We start from the raw sequence: 25,445 nt of genomic DNA, 5'->3' as shown, positions 1-25,445 counted from the left end.
GTAAAATAATGTGACGGGTGAAATGAAGAACGCAACCTGCTTTATCTCTTAAGGTATTGCATAAATTGACTGCGGGTATTAACTTAAAAAGTAGCAACAAATATTCAAATGTGTTGAAAAAATTCAAATAAATAGCTTTTAATACCGTCAAAACTATCTCATGGTTTTTATCCATTTGCTCTGGTGGTTTTACATTTGGCTAGCACAGCAAATAACCACAGAGCTAGCATGATGTGAATAGAAAAATATTAGTTTACCTTGTTAGCCAGGCGGCAGCTAGATAGATGAATTTCTCGCATGACAGCCAACAATATAACTAAATGTAGCTCGCATACGAGTCCAATGTTTGATAGCCACATTGTTTACATCAAAAGATAGCTAGCAGCAGTAACGTTAATTACCCCACTATCAACTTCTCTCTCCCCCCTCACCAATCTGTCTCTCCTAGCTTTTCGTCTGCTTTCTCCCAAATTTTACCCATGTGTGTTGCCCACTTAGTTTCAATTAAGAAGCATGCTGTAGTTTTAATAAACTGCTAGCTTGTGCTAGGCATGTATTATCGACCTCACGGTACAAGACCTAACTAGTGGTTTGTTTAAATGTAGAAAAACTAGACTAAAAATCAAATGCTAGCTAGCGTTGACTCATTGTGGTGATAATGTTGAACTGCATATGAATTACACCAGGATGATGCATAACATGAATAAAACTAATTGCAACTTTATTTCAAGCAAAATGTATTTTGAAATTAAGTCAAATTACCTTAACATATTCCTTTCTGCACACCCTCATGATAGTGATATCCGCTAATAATGTCTCTCTCCTGTGCATGTCATCCTTAAGGCCTACTTTCATTACAAGGGTATGTAAGGAATGACGCTGGAGAATAGAAGCAGGTACGGGGAGTCAGACATTTATTCGGGAATAGACAAGGAAACAAGACAGGAGCAGCGTCGGACCACGGACATGAGACAATTAATCCCGAAGCAGGGAACAGAGCTTGGGAACAGACAGATATAGGATAGGTAATGACACAAGTAATTGAGTCCACGTGAGTCCAATGATCGTTGATGCGCATGACAGGGGGAAAGGAAGGTGTGCATACTGATGGTGGCTTGAGTGCGTAATGCTGGCGATCCTGGCGCCCTCGAGCGCCAGGGGGAGGAAGAGCGGGAGCAGACATGACAGGGTAGGGCTTCCACTAATCAATTTCATGATAGCATGCACAGTAGCTGTAGAAGTCAAATCTGGTATCCTTCAACATGGTTAGCCTCATTAATTGTCTAATGAAAAACCCACATACTGTCGGCCTTTTATTTTCTTATTAGCAATTTATTCCCACACACATACATTTTCAGATGTGTGAGTGCTTTTCCTATTTCTGATAGTATCATTTCAAATGGAGAAAACATCTCACCAAAATGTGAACATTGTGTGAAGATTTGCTAGTCCTGATTCAGTATAGAAATGACAAGCCACGTGTATAAGTGCATTTGACATGCACACCAGGCCAATACTAATCCCATCATATGTCTGCATTGGGCATGCATGCCATAGATAATCTCACATCCACTGTAACCAAAATGGTAGAGCACAGATAGTAGAGGCAAGTGAAAATACCCTAAAGAGTGACCACAGTGAAGGGTCACTTTTACATGGGCTGCAAATTAGCCATGTAATGCATGAGATCCATCCCTGTAAATGTGATATTTCAGTTTTTATTTGTAATACATTTGAAAAAATGTCTAAAAAACAGTTTTTGCTTTGTGAATATGGGGTATTGTGTGTAGATTGATGAGGAAAAAAACAATTTAATCAATTTTAGAATAAGGCTGTAACGTAGAAAAATTTGGAAAAGGTCAAGGGGTCTGAATACTTTCCAAATGCACTGTATATTGATCTCTGGCTCCCTCTTTAGTAATTTGTGTGTCTATTTTTAATCACAGTGCTTAAAGCATCAGTAGCCTACATATAGTTGATTTTATTCAAACATAGTCTATCCTATGGAAAAATACACATTTAAAATTTCTGACCAATCGATTGATCTAAGATTTTTTTTTTTTAGGGACAGCCCTAAAATCAATATTATTTACACTATATATTTTTAAGTATGTGGACCCCTTCAAATGAGTGGATTCGGCTATTTCAGCCACACCTGTTGCTGACAGGTGTATAAAATTGAGCACACAGCCATTCAATCTCCATAGATAAAAACATTGGCAGTAGAATTGCCTTAGTGAAGAGCTCAGTGACTTTCAACGTGGCACCGTCATAGGATGCCACCTTTCCAACAAATGTCTGCCCTGCTAGATCTGCCCTAGACAACGGTAAGTGTTCTTATTGTAAAGTGGAAACTTCTAGGAGCAACAATGGCTCAGCCACAAAGTGATAGGCCACACAAGCTCACAGAACGGGACCGCCAAGTGCTAAAGCGCATAAAATTGTCTGTACTCGGTTGCAACACTCACTACCGAGTTCTAAACTGCCTCTGGAAGCAGTGTCAGCACAATAACTGTTCGTCAGGAGCTTCATGAAATGGGTTTCCATGGCTGAGCAGACGCACACAAGCCTAAGATCACCATGCGCAATGCCAAGCGTCGGCTGGAGTGTTGTTATACTCGCCTCTACTGGACTCTGGAGCAGTGGAAATTAGTTCTCTGGAGTGATGAATCACGCTTCACCATCTGGCAATCCGAAGGACGTATGCCAGGAGAATGCTACTTGCCCGAATGCATAGTGCCAACTATAAAGTTTGGTGGAGAAGGAATAATTGTCTGTGGCTGTTTTTCATGGTTCGAGCTAGGCCCCTTAGTTCCAGTGAAGGGAAATCTTAACGTGTGCTTCCAACTTCGTGGCAACAGTTTTGAGAAGACCCTTTCCTGTTTCAGCATGACAATACCCCAGTGCACAAAGCGTGGTCCATACAGAAATGGTTTGTCGATCGGTGTGGAAGAACTTGACCGGCCTGCACAGAGCCCTGACCTCAACCCCATCTAACTCCTTTGGGATGAATTGGAACGCTGACTGCTAGCCAAATCTTATTGCCCAACATCAGTGCTCGACCTCACTAATGTTCTTGTGGCAGAATGGAAGCAAGTCCACGCAGCAATGTTCCAAAATGTAGTGGAAAGCCTTCCCAGAAGAGTGGAGGTTGTTATAGCAGCCAAGGGAGGACCAGCTCCATATTAATGCCATTGATTTTGGAATGAGATGTTTGACGATCAGGTCTCCACATATCTTTAGTCATGTAGTGTTTATCCCATTGGAGATATACACTTCAGTCTCTCCAGGACTTGGGACTTTCTTTGCGACCTTCATCCACAGACAGTTATCTGTATCTGACATTAATAAACATAGAACAATTTGACCAGGACTTACTTCATTATTCCCAAGTGATACAACATTTGTTATTTTGTTGCAATTCTGTATTTGTATTGTCATAGTTTCTCGTTGGGACTGGGAATCTGTTCAATAGCTAGCTAGCTTAGCTACCAGCTAGGTAGCTAATATTATTGTTTTTAGCAGATCAAGCTAACATTTGTGTCATTAAAAAAACAAGTATTGAATGGCTGTCTTACCTTATTTATATGTAGCTAGCTAGCTGACGTTACCTTGAATAGGTGGTTAACTTGATAAACAACTTGCCCGTGTGCATACATCATACTGGTGCTGCCACCTCATACAGTCAACTGTTACTATCCATGCAGGCAATGCAGCCCCCTGCAATGCTTCTTTGGGAAATCTTTTAACTTTAATTTTCCAGAATAGATTCATCCCCGGGCGTAAGGACCATCCCACCTGCAAATTCTATAGTCAAAATGCAGATTTTGACCTTGAGAAAACAACTAGACTAACTTAGCTAGCTTAGCTAGTATGGCGGAACAGCTGTTGTTTACAAAAGTTATTTGGGGTTCCAAGGTTCACTTCCGCTCCCCCTTAAAAAGCTGCCAAAACGGTCGAAATTCCGACATTCTACTCAAACAATGTAGTCAATCCACAGCCATACACTGGCTGAAATCAGTTGATGATAGGACTTAGACAAGTTCTACATGCACTGATATTGTATCATATACAGTGCCTTCAGAAAGTATTCACACCCCTTGACTTTTTCCACATTTTGTGTTACAGCCTTGAATTAAAAATGTATAAAATTTTGATTTTTTTTGTCACTGGCATACACATCATGTCAAAGTGGATTTAAAAAAAAAAAATTTTTTTATTAAAAATGAAAAGCTGCATCATGTTATGGTGGGTATGCTTTTAATTGTTAAGAACTGAAAAGTCTAGGCACAATCCTAGAGGAAAACCTGGTTGTCTGCTTTCCACCAGACACGGAGATGAATTATCCTTTCAGCAGGACAATAATCTAAAACACAAGGCCAAATTTACACTGGAGTTGCTTACCAAGAAGACAGTGAATGTTCCTGAGTGTCCGAGTTACAGTTTTGACTTACACTGAGTGTACAAAACATTTGGAATACTTTCCTAATATTGAGTTGTACCTCCTTCGTTGGGGCTTGGACTCTTCAAAGGTGTCAAAAGCATTCCACAGGGATGCTGGACCATGTTGACTCCAATGCTTCCCACAGTTGTGTCAAGTTGGCTGGATGTCCTTTGGGTGATAGACCATTATTTTCTTGATACACATGGGAAACTGTTCAGCGTGACAAACCCAGCAGCGTTGCAGTTCTTGGCACACTCAAACTGGTGTGCCTGGCTCCTAATACCATACCCCGTTCAAAGGCACTTAAATATTTTGTCTTTCCAATTCACCATCTGAATGGCACACACACAATCCAAGTGCCAATTTTATTTTTCTTTAAAAAAAAAATGTTTTACCCCTTTTTCGTGGTATCCAATTGTTAGTTACCATCTTGTCTCATTGACAAGTCTTGTCTCAACTCCCGTACAGACTCGGGAGAGGCGAAGGTCAAGAGTCATGTGTCCTCCGAAACACAACCCAGCCAAACCGCACTGCTTCTTGACACAATGCCCGCTTAACCCAGAAGCCAGCCGCACCAATGTGTTGGAGGAAACACCGTACACCTGGCGACCGCATCAGCATGCACTGCCACAGGAGTCGCTAGTGCACAATGGGACAAGAACATGGTGCTTGGCATTCAGGCCAAAGAGTTCAATCTTGGTTTCATCAGACCAGAGAATCTTGTTTGTCATGGTCTGAGAGTCCTTTAGGTGCCTTTTGGCAAACTCCAAGCGGGCTGTCATTTGCCTTTTACTGAGGCGTGGCTTCCGTCTGGCCACTCTACCATAAAGGCCTGATTGGTGGCATGCTGCAGACATGGTTGTCCTTCTGGAAGGTTCCCCCATCTCCAGAGGAACTCTGGAGCTCTGTCAGAGTGACCATCAGGTTCTTGGTCACCTACCTGACCAAGGCCCTGCTCCCCCGATTGCTCAGTTTGGCCGGGCAGCCAGCTCTATGAAGAGTCTTTGTGGTTCCAAACTTCTTCCATTTAAGAATTATGGAGGCCTCTGGATTCTTGGGGACATTCAAAGCTGCAGAAATGTTTGGGTACCCTTCCCCAAATCTGTGCATCGAGACAATCCTGTCTCGGAGCTCTATGGACAATTCCTTCGACCTCATGGCTTGGTTTTTGCTCTGACATGCACTGTCAACTGTGGGACCTTATATAGACAGGTGTGTGCCTTTCCAAATCATGTCCAATCAATTGCATTTACCATATGTGGACTCCACTCAAGTTGTAGAAACATCTCAAAGATGATCAATGGGAACAGGATGCACCTGAGCTCAATTTCGAGTCTCATAGCAAAGGGTCTGAATACTTATGTAAATATGGTATGTTTTTTTTTGTAATACATGATGGGGTATTGTGTGTAGATTGATGAGGAAAAACATTTATTTAATCAATTTTAGAATAAGGCTGTAACTTAAGAAAATGTGGAAACGAGATGGTTCTGAATACTTTCTGAATGCATTGAATATATGTATGTGTATACAGTTGAAGTCAGAAGTTTACATACTCTTAGGTTGGAGTCATTAAAACTAGTTTTTCAGCCACTCCACAAATTTCTTGTTAACAAACTATAGTTTTGGCAAGTTGGTTAGGACATTTACATTGTGCATGACACAAGTAATGTTTTCAACAATTGTTTACAGACAGATTTTCACTTATAATTCACTATATCACAATTCCAGTGGGTCAGAAGTTTACATACTCTAAGTTGACTGTGCCTTTAAACAGCTTGGAAAATTCCAGAAATTATGTCATGGCTTTAGAAGCTTCTGATAGGCTAATTGACATAATTTGAGTCAGTTGGAGGTGTACCTGTGGATGTTGTTCAAGGTCTACCTTCAAACTCACTGCCTCTTTGCTTGATATCATGGGAAAATCAAACGAAATCAGTAAAGACCTCAGAAAAAAAGATGTGGTTTTGCAAAGGAATTGCTGCAAAGCTTGACTCTTTGGTCAGTCATTTAACTTGACCCCAAGTTGATCTGGCTGTCTTCACTCTGTGCTCGTCTGATTTACAGTAGTGGACATTAACCTTGATCTGCCCCTATTTCCCCACCTCAATGTTCCTCCCCTTGTTATATCTGTCTAAGACAGGCGCCTGCCATCAATTCATCTCAGTCAGTCATTGCAATCCACTCGAATTCTGCTCATTAAACTGTCAGCCAGTGGAATTTAAAGCTCTACTAGACAACTGGCCAACATTGACATGGCCACAACGTTTCTCTACTATGCTCCACACTGCCATAACAAACACTGGACAGCCACACTTCTCACTGTCGCAATGAGCTAAGAATTTTGGGGGAAGAGAAAGAGAATATGCTGGTGGGAGGGAGTTCTATCTTTAGTTGTATATTTACAAAGCTCAGAGCTCCAGCTATTTTAAGACTATAATACCCCAACTTGATTGCAGACTTCAAAGGCATCCTTCCTATCTGTGTCTGAGGATCTGTGCAGTAGTCAGTAGTCACCACACAGACACAGTGGGCTCCAGTGACTGCCTGGCAGGAAGAGAGAGAGAGAGACACTACTTGACCAAAAGTATGTAGACACCTGCTCGTCGAGCATCTCATTCCAAAATCACGGGCATTAATATGGAGTTGGTCTCCCCTTTGCTGCTATAACAGCCTCCACTCTTCTGGGAAGGCTTTCCACTAGATGTTGGAATATTGCTGCGGGGACTTCCATTCAGCCACGAGCATTATAGAGGTCAAATGACATCAAATTGTATTGGTCACATACACATGGTTAGCAAATCAAATCAAAGTTTGTCACGTGCGCCGAATACAACAGGTGTAGACCTTACAGTGAAATGCTTACTTACAGGCTCTAACCAATAGTGCGGGAAAAAAGGTGTGTGTGTGTGTGTGTGTGTGTGTGTGTGTGTGTGTGTGGGTATATACAGACACTGGTTAGTCAGGCTTATTAAGGTAGTATGTACATGTGGGTATGGTTAAAGTGACTATGCATATATGATGAACAGAGAGTAGCAGTAGCGTAAAAAGAGGGGTTGGTGGGTGGTGGGACACAATGCAGATAGCCCGGTTAGCCAATGTGCGGGAGCACTGGTTGGTCAGGACAATTGAGGTAGTATGTACATTAATGTATAGTTAAAGTGACTATGTATATAAGAAAAATTGAGAGTAGCAGGGGGAGGGCACACAATGCAAATAGTCCGGGTATCCATTTGGTTACCTGTTCAGGTGTCTTATGGCTTGGGGGTAAAAACTGTTGAGAAGCCTTTTTGTCCTAGACTTGGCACTCCGGTACCGCTTGCCATGCGGTAGTAGAGAGAACAGTCTATGACTGGGGTGTATGGGGTCTTTGACAATTTTCAGGGCCTTCCTCTGACACTGCCTGGTATAGAGGTCCTGGATGGCAGGCAGCTTTGCCCCAGTGATGTACTGGGCCGTACGCACTACCCTCTGAAGTGCCTTGCGGTCGGAGGCCGTGCAATTGCCGTACCAGGCAGTGATGCAACCAGTCAGGATGCTCTCGATGTTGCAGATGTAAATGTTAATGCGAGTGTAGCAAAATGCTTGTGCTTCTAGTTCCGACAGTGCGGTAATATCTAACAAGTAATCTAACAATTCCCCAACAACAACCTTATACATGTCACTCCCTGACCTGAGAGAGACCGTTTATTTCTCTATTTTGTTAGGTCAGTGTGTGGGGTGGGCAGTCTATGAGTTATATTTCTATGTTGTCTTTTTCTTTGATTGGCCGAGTATGGTTCCTAATCAGAGGCAGCTGTCTATCGTTGTCTCTGATTGGGAATCATACTTAGGCAGCCCTTTTTCCCTCCTTCCATGTGAGATCTTGTTTTTGTACAGCTTAGTATAGTCTGCAGAACGTGACGTTCGTTTTCCGTTGTTTATTGTTTTGTTTTAGTGTTCTGTATTAAAATAAATATTTGAACATGAGCACTCACCACGCTGCACTTTGGTCTCCACATTTCGACGATCGTCACAATACACACAAATCTAAAGGGATGGAATAAGAATATGTACATTTAAATATATGGATGAGCGATGGCCAAGCGGCATAGGCAAGGTGCAATAGATGGTATAAGGTATAGTATATCCATATGAGATTAGTAATGTAAGATATATTAACATTATTAAAGTGGCATTGTTTAAAGTGACTAGTGAACCATTTATTAAAGTGGCCAGTGATTTGAGTCTATGTAGGCAGCAGCCTCTGAGTAAGGGATTTCTGGTTAGCAGTCAGATGGCCTTGAGATAGAAGCTGTTTTTCAGTCTCTCGGTCCCAGCTTTGATGCACCTGTACTGACCTCGCCTTCTGGATGGTAGCGGGGTGAACAGGCAGTGGTTGTTGTCCTTGATGAACTTTTTGGCCTTCCTGTGACATCGGGTGCTGTATGTGTCCTGGAGGGCAGGTAGTTTGCCCCCGGTGATACATTGTGCAGACTGCACCACCCTCTGGAGAGTCTTGCGGTTGAGGGCAGTGCATTTGCCGTACCAAACGGTGATACAGCCCGACAGGATGCTCTCGATTGTGCATCGGTAAAAGTTTGTCAGGTTTTTAGGTGACAAGCCAAATTTCTTCAGCCTCCTGAGGTTGAAGAGGCGCTGTTGTGCCTTCATCACCACACTGTCTGTGTGGGTTGACCATTTCAGGTTGTCTGTGATGTGTACGCCGAGGAACTTAAAACTTTCCACCTTATCCAGTACTGTCCCTTGGATGTGGACAGGGGGGTGCTCCCTCTGCTGTTTCGGGCACTTATGTGGGGCGATTAGGCCTGGCTCGCAGTCAACGTTCCAATTCATCCCAAATATGTTAGATGGGGTTGAGGTCCAGGCTCTGTGCGGGCCAGTCAAGTTCTTCCACTCTGTCTTCGACAAACCATTTATATATGGACCTTGCTTGGATTTCCCTTCACTGGAACTAAGGGGCCTAGCCCAAACCATGAAAAACAGCCCGAGACCATTATTCCTCCTCCACCAAACTATACAGTTGGCACTATGCATTCGGGCAGGTAGTGTTTTCCTGGCATCCGACAAATCCAGATACGGTTGTCAGACTGCCAGATGGTGAAGTGTGATTCATCACTCCAGAGAACGCGTTTCCACTGCTTCAGAGTCCAATGGTGCTAAGCTTTACACCACTCCAGCCAACGCTTGGCATTGCACATGGTGATCTTAGGCTTGTGTGTGGCTGCTCGGCCATGGAAACCCATTTCATGAAGCTTCAGACAAACAGTTCTTGTGCTGACGTTGCTTCCAAAGGCAGTTTGGAACTCGGTAGTGAGTGTTGCAACCAAAGACAGACGGTTTTTACCCGATACGCGCTTCAGCACTCGGCGGTCCCATTCTGTGAGCTTGTATGGCTTACCACTTCACGGCTGAGCCGTTGTTGCTCCTAGACGTTTCCATTTCACAATAACAGCACTTACAGTTGACCGGGAAAGCTCTAGGAGGGCAGAAATTTGAACTGACTTGTTGGAATGGTGGCATCCTATGACCGTGCCATGTTGAAAGTCACTGAGCTCTTCAGTAAGGCCATTCTACTGCCAATGTTTGTCAATGGAGATTGCATGGCTGTGTGCTCGATTTTATACACCTGTCAGCAACAGATGTGGCTAAATAGCCGAATCCAGTAATTTGAAGTGGTGTCCACATACTTATATATATATAGTGTACTTTGTGGACACAGGCCTGGTTGGTCCCCTATAGTAATGGCTGTCATTGTTGGCGCTAGCTAGCTACAGAGTGACTGAGGTGCATGAAGACCCCAGAGAACAAATTAGGTGCCACAAAGACTAAACCTCCATATGAACTTTTAATGATAATGTCCCTTTCAGTACATTGTTGTCCCAGTATTTTGGGGTGCCTATTAGCCTATTTTGTTTCTGCTGTGTTTATAGGAAGCGCATGCCTGAGAGTTAGATAGTTGGAGCTGACATATAGCATAGATTTTGCAGTAGAATTGATAATGGAACCACCGTGGGCCACTAACTAGCAATACCTATTTCCATCCCTCCAAGGATTGGTGTAGCCTTCAGTAAGTATCCCCAAGTGGTCTCTGTTGTTGTCTTCCCCGGCAGCTAAGTAGACTGTCTGGAGGATTGGGATGAAGGGTCAGTGTTATCAGCAGTGACTCCCCAGAGACGTCATTATGACATTGTTGCATCATCGATTGGCTAAGCTCCCTGCTGCCCAGGACTTTGAAGCTGGGGGGGTCAGCTGGGGGGGGTTGAACATGTCCATGTTGTGTGGCTGTAGTTGGTCAGAGAAAGAGACTCCAGGATGGATCATTGCTAATGTGTATTTTTTGGTGTGAAATGTGCTTTTTTCCCCTGAGTTTCGCTCTTCAACTCTATGCCTCTAAGAACATGTGGTGTGTAGCCTAGCCGTGATCAGTGAAATCCATGTGCATCGTTGGCCTATTCGCTGCCTCTCAAGCTCCCCTCTCTCCCTTTCCTCCCCCACACAGTGAGTGAAATGTAGGCCCTATCAGCACACTGCACTCTCTCAGAATGATTCAGGGTCCAGGAGGGATTGTAGCATCTTAGTAGATTTGGGATAGGCACTGGTTGGGCTCTTAATGAAAAAGAGAAGGCAGAGGGCACAACGTAAGGGAGGACGTGGGGAGTGGGAGGGAAGAGATAGTAGATTTCTTTCTCTAGGTAGTGGCTTTCAATTGCTGACTGACATATAAAATCAAATGCCATCAAGACCTTCTCTTCAACTCTACCAACAAAAGACATCAATAGTTGGTTTTTTATTTAAGGTAAGGACCGTTTTCTCCATCCAGAACAGTGTGCTTTATCCTAAGATTAAAATATCTAGGGAAGAAATGTATGTATGTATCCCTTAGCAATGTATCCCTTAGCAAGTCTATCAAAATACTTCAACACTGGCCTACAAAGCCTGCAGTTCAGCAATGGTTTTCTTAAGAAATTAATATATTATTGTTAAATCTATTCAGGCCTGCAGTGCCAGTACTCTGTAATAGAGTATGATATAACCATTCTAAATCATTTTGGTGTAATACAGCAGCACCTAAAAGGCTTAATTTAAGGATCAACATTTTTTAAATAAAGCCCAAAGCCCTTTAAAGTGTGTGCCTCCTCCTGCGTATCTGTCAAGTTTATTTGTCACGTGCAACAGGTGTAGACCTTACAGTGAAATGCTTACTTACAGGCTCTAACCAATAGTGCAAAAAAGGTATTAGGTGAACAATAGGTAAGTAAAGAAATAAAACAACAGTAAAAAGACAGGCTGTATACAGTAGCGAGGCTATAAAAGTAGTGAGACTACATACAGACACCAGTTAGTCAGGCTCATTGAGGTAGTATGTACATGAATGTATAGTTAAAGTGACTATGCATATATGATAAACAGAGAGTAGCAGCAGCGTAAAAAGAGGGGTTGGGGGCACACAATGCAAATAGTCTGGGTATCCATTTGATTACCTATTCAGGAGTCTTATGGCTTGGGGGTAAAAACTGTTGAGAAGCCTTTTTGTCCTAGACTTGGCACTCCGGTACAGCTTGCCATGCGGTAGTAGAGAGAACAGTCTATGACTGGGGTGGCTGGGGTCTGTTTGGGTTATTTTACGTTTCAAGTCCCATATGGTTGATTTATTTCGCAACTTACAGTAATACGAGGCCCAGGAGTAGAGCGAAGAGGCATCGTCATTAGGTCTACGTGTTGGAGCAGAAGACTGAGGAATGAATAGGAAGTGGTGATGGATGGTTGCTACTGTAGGTCTATGTGGTGTTTGCCCAGTTCTGACCTCTGCTGTGGGTGTTCCATCCAGAATGTGGAGACAATTTGGACTATTGAAATGCTCACCCTGTGTGTGGGCATGCATCTTTATTCCAACAGACTTTTGTTTTTCCATTTAGCCCTCTGTAGACAGGCGTGCTTACTGTGTTATTCTGACTAAGTGTGACTCCATTAGCGGAGAGTCACCCTAGCTCATCATGCTGAATGTCGCTTTGGTTCCTGTCACCACCCTCTCTGTGCTGCGGCACTCCCCCGCTTTCTCCTTCCTTTCTCCTCCTCTGCATGTCTGCTATAGTCGATTTTATTGGAGCAAGAAGCACATTCAATATATGAACACTATAGGCCAGATGGGACCAAAGTGGCTTCAGTTAGACTTGATTGGTGCTTTGAGCATTATATGATACAGTAGGTCTAAGTGTTGTGCAGTGACTTGTGTAGTTCTTTTGTCTGGCAGCTTTACATCTGAGTGTAAACTCAGTACTACTATCTAACAATATTGGTCCCCAACAATCTTTGGAAAAAAACAGGAAAGCTTGCATCTATTATGATTGCTAAATACTTCCACAAAACACGTGTAAATATTGGACTATAAATTGTGCCTTCCTGTATACTTATACTTAAAATGTTTATTCTATTCTACTGAGCCATTTACTTTCTGTTCATATGATCTTTTATTATTTCCTATTGTTGCATTGTCCAGAAGGAACCTGGAAGTAAGCATTTCTTTGGACGGTGTATAATGTGTTTCCCTGTATGACTAATCAACTTGAAAACCTATTCCAGCTGGTTGTGTTTCACACTAAAAGCAAGTACACTAAAAGCAATGTATCGAATTCTATTATTATATTGATCCATTAACATGATTGATCGCTGGCCTGTCGGATGGCGCATGCTTTTATCGATCTGTTTCGGTTGCACACATTCATGCCCTGATAAATCAACAGCCAATGAAAGCCTTATTTGGTGTAATGATTACAGCAGATCACTCACGTCTCAGCAACAACAGCCATGCCCAGGTCAGAGTCTCAGTGGATATGACCAGGTGGAGCCCCAGGGGTGGGGTTTGGGGTGGGACTGGGGTGTGGGGTGGGCTGATGTGGATTAGATGTTGACACTATCTGGGCAGCCTGAGCCCCTGTCCCCTCCCTGTACACTGTCCCCAGTTTCTCCTCTGAGGGGTGTAGGAAGCGGGGTGTGGGGGCGGCTGCTCTCATGCTCTGTTGCTCCACCAGGACGGGAGAGGGCTCCCCAGCACCCTGCCCTCCAGTCAGGTACCCTGACCCTCACCCTGACCAGAGCCTCTAGAACAACTCCATGACACCGTCACTCTAAACGTGACGCAGGTTACAGTCAGGGACTCTGACCAGAGCCTCTAGAACAACCCCATGACACCGTCACTCTAAACGTGACGCAGGTTACAGTCAGGGACTCTGACCAGAGCCTCTAGAACAACCCCATGACACCGTCACTCTAAACGTGACGCAGGTTACAGTCAGGGACTCTGACCAGAGCCTCTAGAACAACCCCATGACACCGTCACTCTAAACGTGACGCAGGTTACAGTCAGGGACTCTGACCAGAGCCTCTAGAACAACCCCATGACACCGTCACTCTAAACGTGACGCAGGTTACAGTCAGGGACTCTGACCAGAGCCTCTAGAACAACCCCATGACACCGTCACTCTAAACGTGACGCAGGTTACAGTCAGGGACTCTGACCAGAGCCTCTAGAACAACCCCATGACACCGTCACTCTAAACGTGACGCAGGTTACAGTCAGGGACTCTGACCAGAGCCTCTAGAACAACCCCATGACACCGTCACTCTAAACGTGACGCAGGTTACAGTCAGGGACTCTGACCAGAGCCTCTAGAACAACCCCATGACACCGTCACTCTAAACGTGACGCAGGTTACAGTCAGGGACTCTGACCAGAGCCTCTAGAACAACCCCATGACACCGTCACTCTAAACGTGACGCAGGTTACAGTCAGGGACTCTGACCAGAGCCTCTAGAACAACCCCATGACACCGTCACTCTAAACGTGACGCAGGTTACAGTCAGGGACTCTGACCAGAGCCTCTAGAACAACCCCATGACACCGTCACTCTAAACGTGACGCAGGTTACAGTCAGGGACTCTGACCAGAGCCTCTAGAACAACCCCATGACACCGTCACTCTAAACGTGACGCAGGTTACAGTCAGGGACTCTGACCAGAGCCTCTAGAACAACCCCATGACACCGTCACTCTAAACGTGACGCAGGTTACAGTCAGGGACTCTGACCAGAGCCTCTAGAACAACCCCATGACACCGTCACTCTAAACGTGACGCAGGTTACAGTCAGGGACTCTGACCAGAGCCTCTAGAACAACCCCATGACACCGTCACTCTAAACGTGACGCAGGTTACAGTCAGGGACTCTGACCAGAGCCTCTAGAACAACCCCATGACACCGTCACTCTAAACGTGACGCAGGTTACAGTCAGGGACTCTGACCAGAGCCTCTAGAACAACCCCATGACACCATCACTCTAAACGTGACGCAGGTTACAGTCAGGGACCCAACAGCCTCCCCCACAGCTGTTGCCGGGAATAACAATAAATGTTTTGTAGAAGGAGCATTGTAGTGGCCCATCTACCCTACACAGTCACTTTCAACGAGAGGAGATGGGACAGCATCTCCCTGGGCCTGTCCCCCCAGGCGGGCGTGAAATCCAATTTAAAATGAGTTGAATTAAATACGTTTTTACTCTATATAAGTCCTGGAGCAAAAGGTTAAGGCTCTAAAAATAGGCGTGTCAGTTGGCTGCAGCTTGTCTGCTGGATTCCTTTGATGGAGGTTGCTTCTCCACTCTGCCTTTACTGCTTGTCTGTTCCTCATGACATCTCTTTTAATTAGCTCCTCCAGCAGAACCAACTAGCTGCATGGGCCTGGTTAGATAAGGTTCAGTATTAGATTACTTGTAACGCAAGCCTCTACTGTTTCCTCACTCCTTCGACCAATAGTGTGGTCTCTTATTACCACAGTGTTTACTGTGACCTTCCACCATTATTATATTAAGCCAAGCTCATCCACTCACAAAGTCCCTATGAACACGGACATTGTCTTACAGATCAGTTGCTTGTCGCCATGCAGGAAGTAATTGGATATGGGCTATGTTCTTTATTATTTATGTAACAAAATTATTCAAATGAATAAATATGCCAGGAATAATTTATTTTCAGTTAAAGGGATACTTTGGGACTTTGGGAGCAACTTCCTTCAAAACTTTCACAAAGACATAAAAATGCTATCCAGGAGGTCATCTGACTCTGGGGAAGTAGATAAAGGGCCCCATTGCCAGAATCCCGAGGTATCCCCACAGATAGAACAATGAGACAGATGTTTTAGCGGATGTATACACATTTAATGTGAAGCCGATGATGAACTACTGAATCACATTGGACCTGACTGAACCTGATTGAACCACACTGGACCACTCGGAACCTGACAGGACCAAGCTGTACCATACCGGACCTGACTGGACCACACTCTGCCACAGTGACTGAACCATGCTGAACCTGACTTAGCCATGCTGGAGCAGGGAAGTAGATGAGAAGTGGATCAAAAATACACCAGCCAGCCTCTCCTATAACAGCAGCTGTGGACACTCTCTCTTGGCCCCTCCCTTCATCTCTCCCTCCCTCTATCTGTCGCTCTCTCATGCTCGCTCTTTCTCTCTCTCGTGCTAGTGTAACCCTCTCAATACTCCTCTCCATAACATCTCTCCATATCCCTCCCACCCTCTCTCTTTCTTCTCCTCCTCCTCCTCCTCCTCTTCTCCTGTCTGCATTCACTCTGCCTCTTTGTACCATGCGCTAGGTATACACATGTAAGTGTAATCCGGGAGACAGCGGAGGGATGGGAGTCAGTGAACAAGAGGCTGCTCTCTGATTGAAAAACAGAGCTGCTGAGTAGTCACACAACCAGGACAGCTGCTGCTGCTGTGGACATTGTAAGGGATCAGAATTTTACCTCCTGGAGTAGTTCATCATCTCTTTGTGCTCATGTGTCTCCATTCTCTGTGTTATCTGTAGAACTGAGCTCCAGATTAAAAGGAAATTGCAGGACGATTGCATCTGCCCGTCAGTCTGTGATGAGCCTCTGATTACTACAGAAAGCTTGAGTGAGACAGACGGATGAATCGAGGACAAGCCAGTCGAGACTGCAAAGGGAGATTCATTAAACTGCTCTTCTCGTCGTAAGACGCTGTACCTTTTTTGGAGGGTGCGTCTTCGTCTGTTTTTGTGTCTCTGCCGGGACCGAGACAGTGTTCCTGCAGTCTGCAGTGGCCAGTTGTTGGTTTCTGTAGCAGACAAAGCAGAGAGACCCACACAGGCTGAGGCTGTGTTGAAGCAGGAAACCCTCGGAAGACAATAATTCTCCTCTCCTCTTGTCTCTGTAGACATAGCTGACTACCCTGACTACCCTGCCTACCCTGACACCCCTGCCTACCCTGACACTGACCCGACCAAGAGACTATCCAGACTGGAAGGAGCCGTGTCTTAGACTGACCCACCACAAGCTTTAACCGGAGCACCTGAAGCCGTGCCGGGCGGCTCCCAGTCCCAGCCAGGATGCAGGTGTCGTTAGTGTGTACGGACCACAACCGTGGAGGGGTGAGCCGCAGTACAGAGGAACGGCTCAACCACCGCCAGAATGCCAACAGCCCCAACACAGGCACCCGCAGCAAGTTCAGGGCTGTGGCCATGGTGGCCCGTAGTCTGGGACAGCTCACTGTCCAGAGCCAGCCCACATCCAGCGACCAGAGCATACGGACCGGCATGAAGTATAGGTAGGACAGACCTTAGTCACTGTAGACCTGAGACAGAGAATGAGTTGTAAGGACATTAAGATAAACTTAATTATTGGTGTCCAACTAGACTCTCGGGTGAAGGTGCAGTGTGGAAGATCGTAACCTGGATATCAGATGGGGATTTATAGAAAATGGGGCCATGGTATGTAAAGAATGTTTGTTTCCTGGTATCAGATTGCATACAGGAAGGAGCATGGTTTTATGGTGAGCTGAATATAGTTACACTGTATGTTAATTTTCCCCCTTGACTGCTCCTTGTTATCTTTTGCATATTAGTGATTACATATCACCCTCTACATGTTGTATAGGATTGATGTGAATGACTCAGGCGTATGAGTTGATGGATGTGAATAACACAGCTTTAAGCCTAAACCATTCAGATTGTTTTGTTGTGTATTTGGCAGTGGGCTGTAGAGCTGTAGAGTATGAAATCTGGCTCTTCAATACAATTCTTCTTTAAAGAGCTCAGTACTCTAAATGGGCTGCTTTCTAAAGCTTTATTATTTTGAGATTGCTGGAAGTTGTTTTCTTAAACTATTAGAATCTAATTTCCCCCGGGCGATGTATATTAGTAATCCTTCCATGCTCAGTAAAGACCCCAAAATAGTGCAGGAGGGTCCCATCAGCAGAAACTCTCTGTTCTAGTGGTTTGAATAAGAGGGAACAACATTTTCAACCTTGTCAACTAACAACTACTCACCATTAGTTCTGTTCAATGTTAGGCAATATTGGAGACTCAAATAGGAAGCTGAGCTGTGTTTCTATTATAACAGATTTTTTTTTTTAAATATTGGCGTAGGGAGGGTAAGGTATGTTGAGCCATTTTTTACATTCAGCATGACTATGTCAAGGGAAATATAGTATTCTTTCTAACAATATTTCAGGATGTTGTGTATCCCTGGAAGATAATTCAAATTCATGGTAACATAATAGTTTTGAAAACATAGCACAACTTAACCCGGATATGGGGTAAGTTGAGCATCCTTGGGATAAGTGGGTGATGGTTTCCTGTGAGTGGGTGATGGTGTCCTGTGACATTGGGTGATGGTGTCCTGTGACAGTGGGTGATGGTGTCCTGTGACAGTGGGTGATGGTGTCCTGTGTAGAGGTCGACCGGCATGGCTGATTAGTTAGGGCCGATTTCAAGTTTTCAAACAATCGGTAATCTGCATTTTTGAACGCCGATTACGGCCGATTACATTGCAATCCACGAGGAGACTGCATGGCAGGCTGACCACCTGTTACGCAAGTGCAGCATCAAAAGGACCTTGTGGCTGCTAGGAGCCAAGGTAAGGTGCTAGCTAGCATTAAACTTATCTTATAAAAAACAATCAATCTTAACATAATCACTAGTTAACTACACATGGTTGATGATATTACTAGTTTAACTAGCTTGTCCTGCGTTGCATATAATCAATGTGGTGCCTGTTAATTTATCATCAAATCACAGCCTACCTAATCACAGCAGGCAGAGTCAGGGTATATGCAGCAGTTTGGGCCGCCTGGCTCTTTGCGAACTGTGTGACCGTAATTCATTTGCCAGAATTTTACATAATTATGACATAACATTGAAGGTTGTGCAATGTAACAGCAATATTTAGACTTAGGGATGCCACCCGTTAGATAAAATACGGAACGGTTCTGTATTTCACTGAAAGAATAAACCTTTTGTTTTCGAAATGATAGTTTCCGGATTTGACCATATTAATGACCTAAGGTTCGTATTCTGTGTGTTTTATTATATTATAATTAAGTCTATGATTTGATATTTGATAGAGCAGTCTGACTGAGCGGTGGTAGGGAGCAGCAGGCTGGTAAGCGTTCATTCAAACAGCACTTTACTGCGTTTGCCAGCAGTTCTTAGCAATGCTTGAGGCACAGTGCTGTTTATGACTTCAAGCCTATCAACTCCCGAGATTAGGCTGGCAATACTATAGTACCTATAAGAACATCCCATAGTCAAAGGTATATGAAATACAAATGTTATATAGAGAAATAGTCCTATAATTCCTATAAGAACTACAACCTAAAACTTTTTTACATGGCATATATTGCACTTTTACTTTCTTCTCCAACACTGTGTTTTTGCATTATTTAAACCAAATTGAACATGTTTCATTATTTATTTGAGACTAAATTGATTTTATTTATGTATTATATTAAGTTAAAATAAAAGTGTTCATTGTTCATTCTGTATTGTTGTAATTGTCATTATTACAAATATATTTATAAAAATCGTCCGATTAATCGGTAGCGGCTTTTTTGGTCCTCCAATAATCGGTATCGTCGTTGAAAATTCGTAATCCGTGTACCTCTAGTCCTGTGACAGTGGGTGATGGTGTCCTGTGACAGTGGGTGATGGTGTCCTGTGACAGTGGGTGATGGTTTCCTGTGACAGTGGGTGATGGTGTCCAGTGACAGTGGGTGATGGTGTCCAGTGACAGTGGGTGATGGTGTCCAGTGACTGTGGGTGATGGTGTCCTGTGACAGTGGGTGATGGTGTCCTGTGACAGTGGGTGATGGTGTCCTGTGACAGTGGGTGATGGTGTCCTGTGACAGTGGGTGATGGTGTCCTGTGACAGTGGGTGATGGTGTCCTGTGACAGTGGGTGATGGTGTCCTGTGACAGTTGATGATGGTGCTCGTAGTTCAAAGTTTAATTAATGAAATGGGGGTGTGGTATATTGTATATCTTAAATGTATGCCTACATTCAGATATAGATCTCTCTGTTCAATATCTTCACCAGTGCCCGTTTTCCCGATAACAATGAAACTTAGGCTTAAGAGTGTTTTAACGATGCAGCTTTCCTACAATGGCAGAAGATGTAACATGCGTTTCCCAAAACACCACGCAGAGAGAACGGTCGCTAAGTGTGTCAATAGGATCGAAAGAAGGGGAGCGCTGCTCTCGGACCAGCCTTCTCCATTCAAGTTTTACCTTAACGTTATAATTATTTCACAATACTGACGACGGATCAGCTCCTCGAGATATATTACCACCTACGGCTGCAAATATTGAGGCAAGCTTATTCTAATGCTTACCCAATAAAAATTCACAAAATCACAGTTGGCACATCATTGCGTTTGTTAGGCTATGGATCATTAAATCTATTGAGACAAACTACATACAGAAGCCTACAAGTAGCAAAATAGAACTCAACTGATTGAACATGAAATGTATTTCAATATGAATGAAATAGGTTTATAGCCTACTGTTTATATTTTAAGGCAGTCATCTCTGTTTTCATTTGAAACAAATTTTTATACGTCACTTGTTTGTATGATTTGCAAAGACATTAGCAACTTTGTATTTGTAGTGAACTTTGTTCTGAAGTTATCAGCAGTCCCAGATAGACGGATAAACCATGTGATTCTGTTTTTAGCGGAGATCATCTGTAAAGTGACATGGGAGGGCAAAAAAACCATCTAACAACGCACTTAGCTGTTTTACACCTGGTCTGAGGCAGGTGTTAGATTACAAGCGTTTACATTTTTTATTTAACCTTGATTTAACTAGGCAAGTCAGTTAAGAACAAATTCATATTCAAAATGACGGCCTGCACCGGCCAAACCCGGACGGCGCTGGGACAATTGTGCACCGCCCTATGGAACTCCCAATCACAGCGGGTTGTGATACAGCCTGGATTCAAACCAGGGTGTCTGTAGTGACACCTCTAGCACTGAGATGCAGTGTCTTAGACCGCTGCGCCACTCGGGAGCCCAATGTTAATAACGATAGTTTTGGGAAACGGCTTGGAAATTTAATGATGCTCCTACAAAGGTTCTAAAGAATAACTTAGTTAGCCTTAAGATGCTTTTGGTAAACCGGTCCCAGATTACTGGGCCAGGGATGTTGTTTCGATGTGCCAATTTGTATTTAAGTTCTCTGCATTTCAGGCTACTAAGCCCATGAAACTGGTCAGCAAGATTCTTGATATGTTTATCAAGCTCAGACTCCATGTCATTAGGTCAGACCTTGTGTGCCTCTGCTACTCTATCATAGCCTCTCTTTCACACAGGTACATGTTCGTTTTTTTTTCATTACCTTAACCGAACGTTTCCTAAAAGTTCAAAGATGGTTTCATTTCAATTTTGGTAATGTTCTAAAAACGTTCTCCAGATGGGTTGACATTGGGAATGTTCTCAAATAGTTCAGAGAACGTTAAGAACAATGTTCTTCTGTGGGAATTTCAGTACTTCAGCATAACGTTTCCTAGAGGTTTACTCATATTTCTATTTAAACTCATGTCTGACGGATGAGTCTGGGTTTGGTGGATGCCAGGAGAACACGACCCTCCCGAATGCATAGTGCCAACTGTAAGGTTTGGTGGAGGAGGAATAATGGTCTGGGGCTGTTTTTCATGGTTCAGGATATGCCCCTTAGTGCCAGTGAAGGGAAATCTTAACGCTACAGCATACAATGACATTCTAGACGATTCTGTGCTTCCAACTTTGTGGCAACAGTTTGGGGAAGGCCCTTTCCTGTTTCAGCATGACAATGCCCCCGTGCACAAACCGAGGTCCATACAGAAATGGTTTGTTGAAATCGGTGTGGAAGAACTTGACTGACTTGCACAGATCCCTAACCTCAACCTGATCAAACACCTTTGGGATGAATTGGAACGCCGACTGCGAGCCAGGTCTGGGGGGGGGGCAACTCTATATTAATGCCCATGATTTTGGAATGAGATGTTCGACTTGAACTCTATTGGAGGGATGCAATACCATTCTTCCACGAGAAATTCCATCATTTAGTTTTTTGTTGATGGTGGTGGAAAATGCTGTCTCAGGCGCCGCTGCAGAATCACCCATAAGTGTTCAATTGGGTTGAGATTTGGTGACTGAAACGGCCATGGCAAATGGCTTATATCATTTTCATGCTCATCAAACCATTCAGTGACCACTCGTGCGCTCTGGATGGGGACATTGTCATCCTATGGGGGCATAGCGATGGTAACCAAAATAATAGCCTGCCCAGCAATTTTTATACATGACCCTAAACATGTTGGGATGTTAATTGCTTAATTAACTCAGGAACCACACCTGTGTGGAAGCATCTGCTTTCAATATACTTTGTATCCCTTATTTACTGAAGTATTTCCATTATTTTGGCAGTTACCTGTGTATAAAGCACAGAAAAATCACGTGTTTGACTGCACTGGGCCTTTAAGTTTGTTGGCCGCGCCCACTAATTGGCCACACCTGATCTTAATGAGTGCTTGTTTCCTTTGAAATGGGTTCTATTTGGATAGACTGAAATTAACAGCTTTGTATGCGTAAAGAAACAAGGGAAGCTAGCTACATCCTGGTGGCGCAGTGGACTAATTCTATGGATAGAGAACGGAAGACTATATGTTTGAATCTCACTGATGTCATGTCACAATGAAAAAGAAATGTGTTTGCATAATTAATGCCTAAAGCAATGAATTTCCATGTGTCCTATCTGTGCTTGGAGTTAAAATTTTTTACCCAAAATAAGGTAGCAGCATTAATAAAAGTCTTATTGAAACATTCAGTTTACTTTTTATGAAAGTTATTCAAAAACCTCCAAATAATCTATAATTTCTGTTCTCAGAGCGTTAATAAAACGTCCCAGGAAAACTTTCAAGGAACCAGAGTAAAATGTTTTAAGAACCTCCCTGCAACCTAAAAATACATTTTCCCAGAACAGGTGAAATCTTCACTTCTGTTCCCAGAACGTTAAAAAAAACCATTCAGTTTTACCGGTCAGGAAACGTATGGCTTCGTTCCCACTAACAATGTCAAATCAAAAATATTCCTTCCTACAACTTCAAAGGAACTTGCTTAAAATTATATAATTTAATTACGATACAAGCATCATGAAACCTATAACACAATACATTTATTTGACTTGAAATTGTGTTTTTTCATCCTTATAATTGCTTACCACTTTTTCCATGTAGTTTATTCCTTCACAGATTCTAGGAAGACCTCTTGCTTTTCCTAAATATTACATATTATTACATATTTATATTACATATTTATATTACATACAAATATTACATATTTAGGAAGAGGTACGGTGTGAGGAGTCAAAATGTCACTTTGGTTTTGGTGTTATACTTTGTTGAGCCAAAGGGTTAGTTGAGCCCCCCCTTGTTTCTAGGAAACCATACACAAAGGATGGCTCAATTAACCCTTTGGCACAACTTACCCCACTCTCCCGCACCCCAAAAATGTACTTATTTGGTACAAAATGTCTACTGTGTTCTTAAAAAAGAAAGGTAAAAGCAGTTAACATTTTAGAGGTGGTATTTACATGCATAAACACATGGTTTGTGTGGGGTGAATAATTAAGTGGTTTGTGTGGGGTGAATAATTAAGTGGTTTGTTTGGGGTGAATAATTCAAATCATTAGAGCTTCTTCATGCATGCTGATAGTTTAGGGGGGATTTCAAGCTGTCCTGATGTCTTTTAAACCCACAGTCTAGGCTACAGGCTGACCTGTAGCTTTATGTCTTTAGTTTAATTGATTTGGAATTCATCTGCATTGTCAGTGAACGAGCATCCTGTTCGTATTGCTGCAGTACTCAGATAAACTGTGTCTGTTTCCAGGTACGAGAGGAAACATGAGCCGACTTTATTAAACTCTGTTTTAAGAAATTCTATTTGACCAAGCCTCAACCTCTGCTGTCGCTGATTCTTAATGTCCACCATGTCAGTTGTAGATCTAAGATCAACCCACTGCTTTCCATTGCAAATAAGATTACATGGAGGACGGCCATTTGAAAGGGCCAGATATTGACAGGGCTATGCTAGATGTTGAAACTCTGAATGCGCAGAAGTGGCCCTCTTATCTGCTATGCTAGCGGCTGCCTAGTCATGTCGACAAACACAATGATGATAAGAATTAATAGACGGGTTCAGCTCAGGGCAATGAGGGATTTTTCTGCCTCTGCATTTCAATTTGTGCCCACGTGTTGAGCATTTCTTGGTGGGACTGAACTTATGTGTTTTTGATGTGTGTGTGTGTGTGTGTGTGTGTGTGTGTGTGTGGTGTGTGTGTGTGTGTGTGTGGCGTAGTGTGTGTGTGTGTGTGTGTGTGTGTGTGGCGTAGTGTTAGCCCTGTGCCCGGAAGGATGCAGGCTGGGCTACTCTGTGCTCTTGTCAGTGTGCATCTCCCTGACATTCCCCTTTAAGTAAACTCTTTCCAGCGCTGCAGAGCAGAGAATTGGGCCACTACACGCTCAACTTTCACATTTCAGCACTGAACCCAATGTGAGAGCCCTCACACAGTTTCAGCGTAGAACAGCAGGTGTATGGGTCACAATCCAGCTTCAATTCAGTTTTATTTGTATTTTTCCTCTGCAATTTCACAATGGGATAAAACCGTGCCCTACTCCTCAAACTCCTCATAGAAACCCAGGCTTTCCAAGCATAATAAATGATGTTTCTGACTCCATGGCCTCTGTGCTTAATGAGCAGTCTGTAGTCCTCTCTAGTGAGTATTTTTCTTGCCTAATGGTGATTGGGGTTAGACTCTAATGTGTCCTGTGGGTGGACCAATGGCAGACAGGTGTGCTGTGAACACCCAAGCCAGGTGTAGCTAACCCAGAAGAGTGGAGGGACAACGGTTATATGGGAAAGGCAAAGGGAAAGAGGGATACCTAGCCAACTGAAATGTGTCCAACCCCTCTGAATCAGAGAGATGCGGGGGCTGCCTTAATCGACATCCACGTCATCGGAGCCCGGAGAACAGTGGGTTAACTGCCTTGCTCAGGGGCAAAATGACAGATTTTTACCTTGTCAGCTCGGGGATTTGATCTAGCATGCTTTCGGTTACTGTCCTCCTTCAGCTACACTACATGAAGGATAAGGAGAAAAACATGGAGAAAATGCTGCTCAGTATAACTGGAGAGTGATGTTCGACTTGGTCTCACATGCCTATAAACCTGCGATCCATGGCCATGGTACACTGGCCATAGGGCATTGTTTTTCCACCTGAACATGATGGTACTTTCCATTGTCAGCCAAGGATGGATGTCCAGAGAATGACCATCGCTGTCCATCGCTTCATATTCAATTCAGCTTTGCATGCATGGGTCCGTTCCAATTCCCGCTTTGAAGCCATGATCTGAATGAAAGATGACAGATCCATCCCTTGGGGCAGCAGGCTGGTCACATGACTGACCTCCCCACCGGGCCAAGCAAAGCATCCAAGTGTTCATCTCAAGGTATGGAAAGAGAAAGAAATGTCCAGTAGCTAGCTACCAGAGTTCACCAGAGTCAGAGCTGCTCCGTTATGTGCCTGCACCACAACTCACTACTGGCAGCCCAGCCCGTGCCTCATCCTCCACCTCCCAGGAATGATTAAATGTCTT

General features: G+C 43.7%; 2 protein-coding genes across 4 annotated transcripts in view; one reads left to right on the top strand and one right to left on the bottom strand.

Annotated features, from left to right (window-relative positions):
* The window catches only part of LOC106582955 (voltage-gated potassium channel subunit beta-2), a 190,470-nt gene that overhangs the window by 120,427 nt on the left and 44,598 nt on the right, over nt 1-25,445 (top strand). The gene's annotated exons all lie outside the window — the stretch shown is intronic.
* Nucleotides 1-25,445, bottom strand: part of LOC106582956 (small ribosomal subunit protein bS16m) — a 43,768-nt gene that overhangs the window by 14,529 nt on the left and 3,794 nt on the right. The window lies entirely within an intron of this gene.

This window comes from Salmo salar, chromosome 22, assembly GCF_965601325.2.
Source record: "Salmo salar chromosome 22, fSalSal1, whole genome shotgun sequence".
Lineage (NCBI taxonomy): Eukaryota > Metazoa > Chordata > Actinopteri > Salmoniformes > Salmonidae > Salmo > Salmo salar.
Note: the sequence above shows the minus strand (reverse complement) of the source record. Positions and strands in the feature narration are given on the sequence as shown.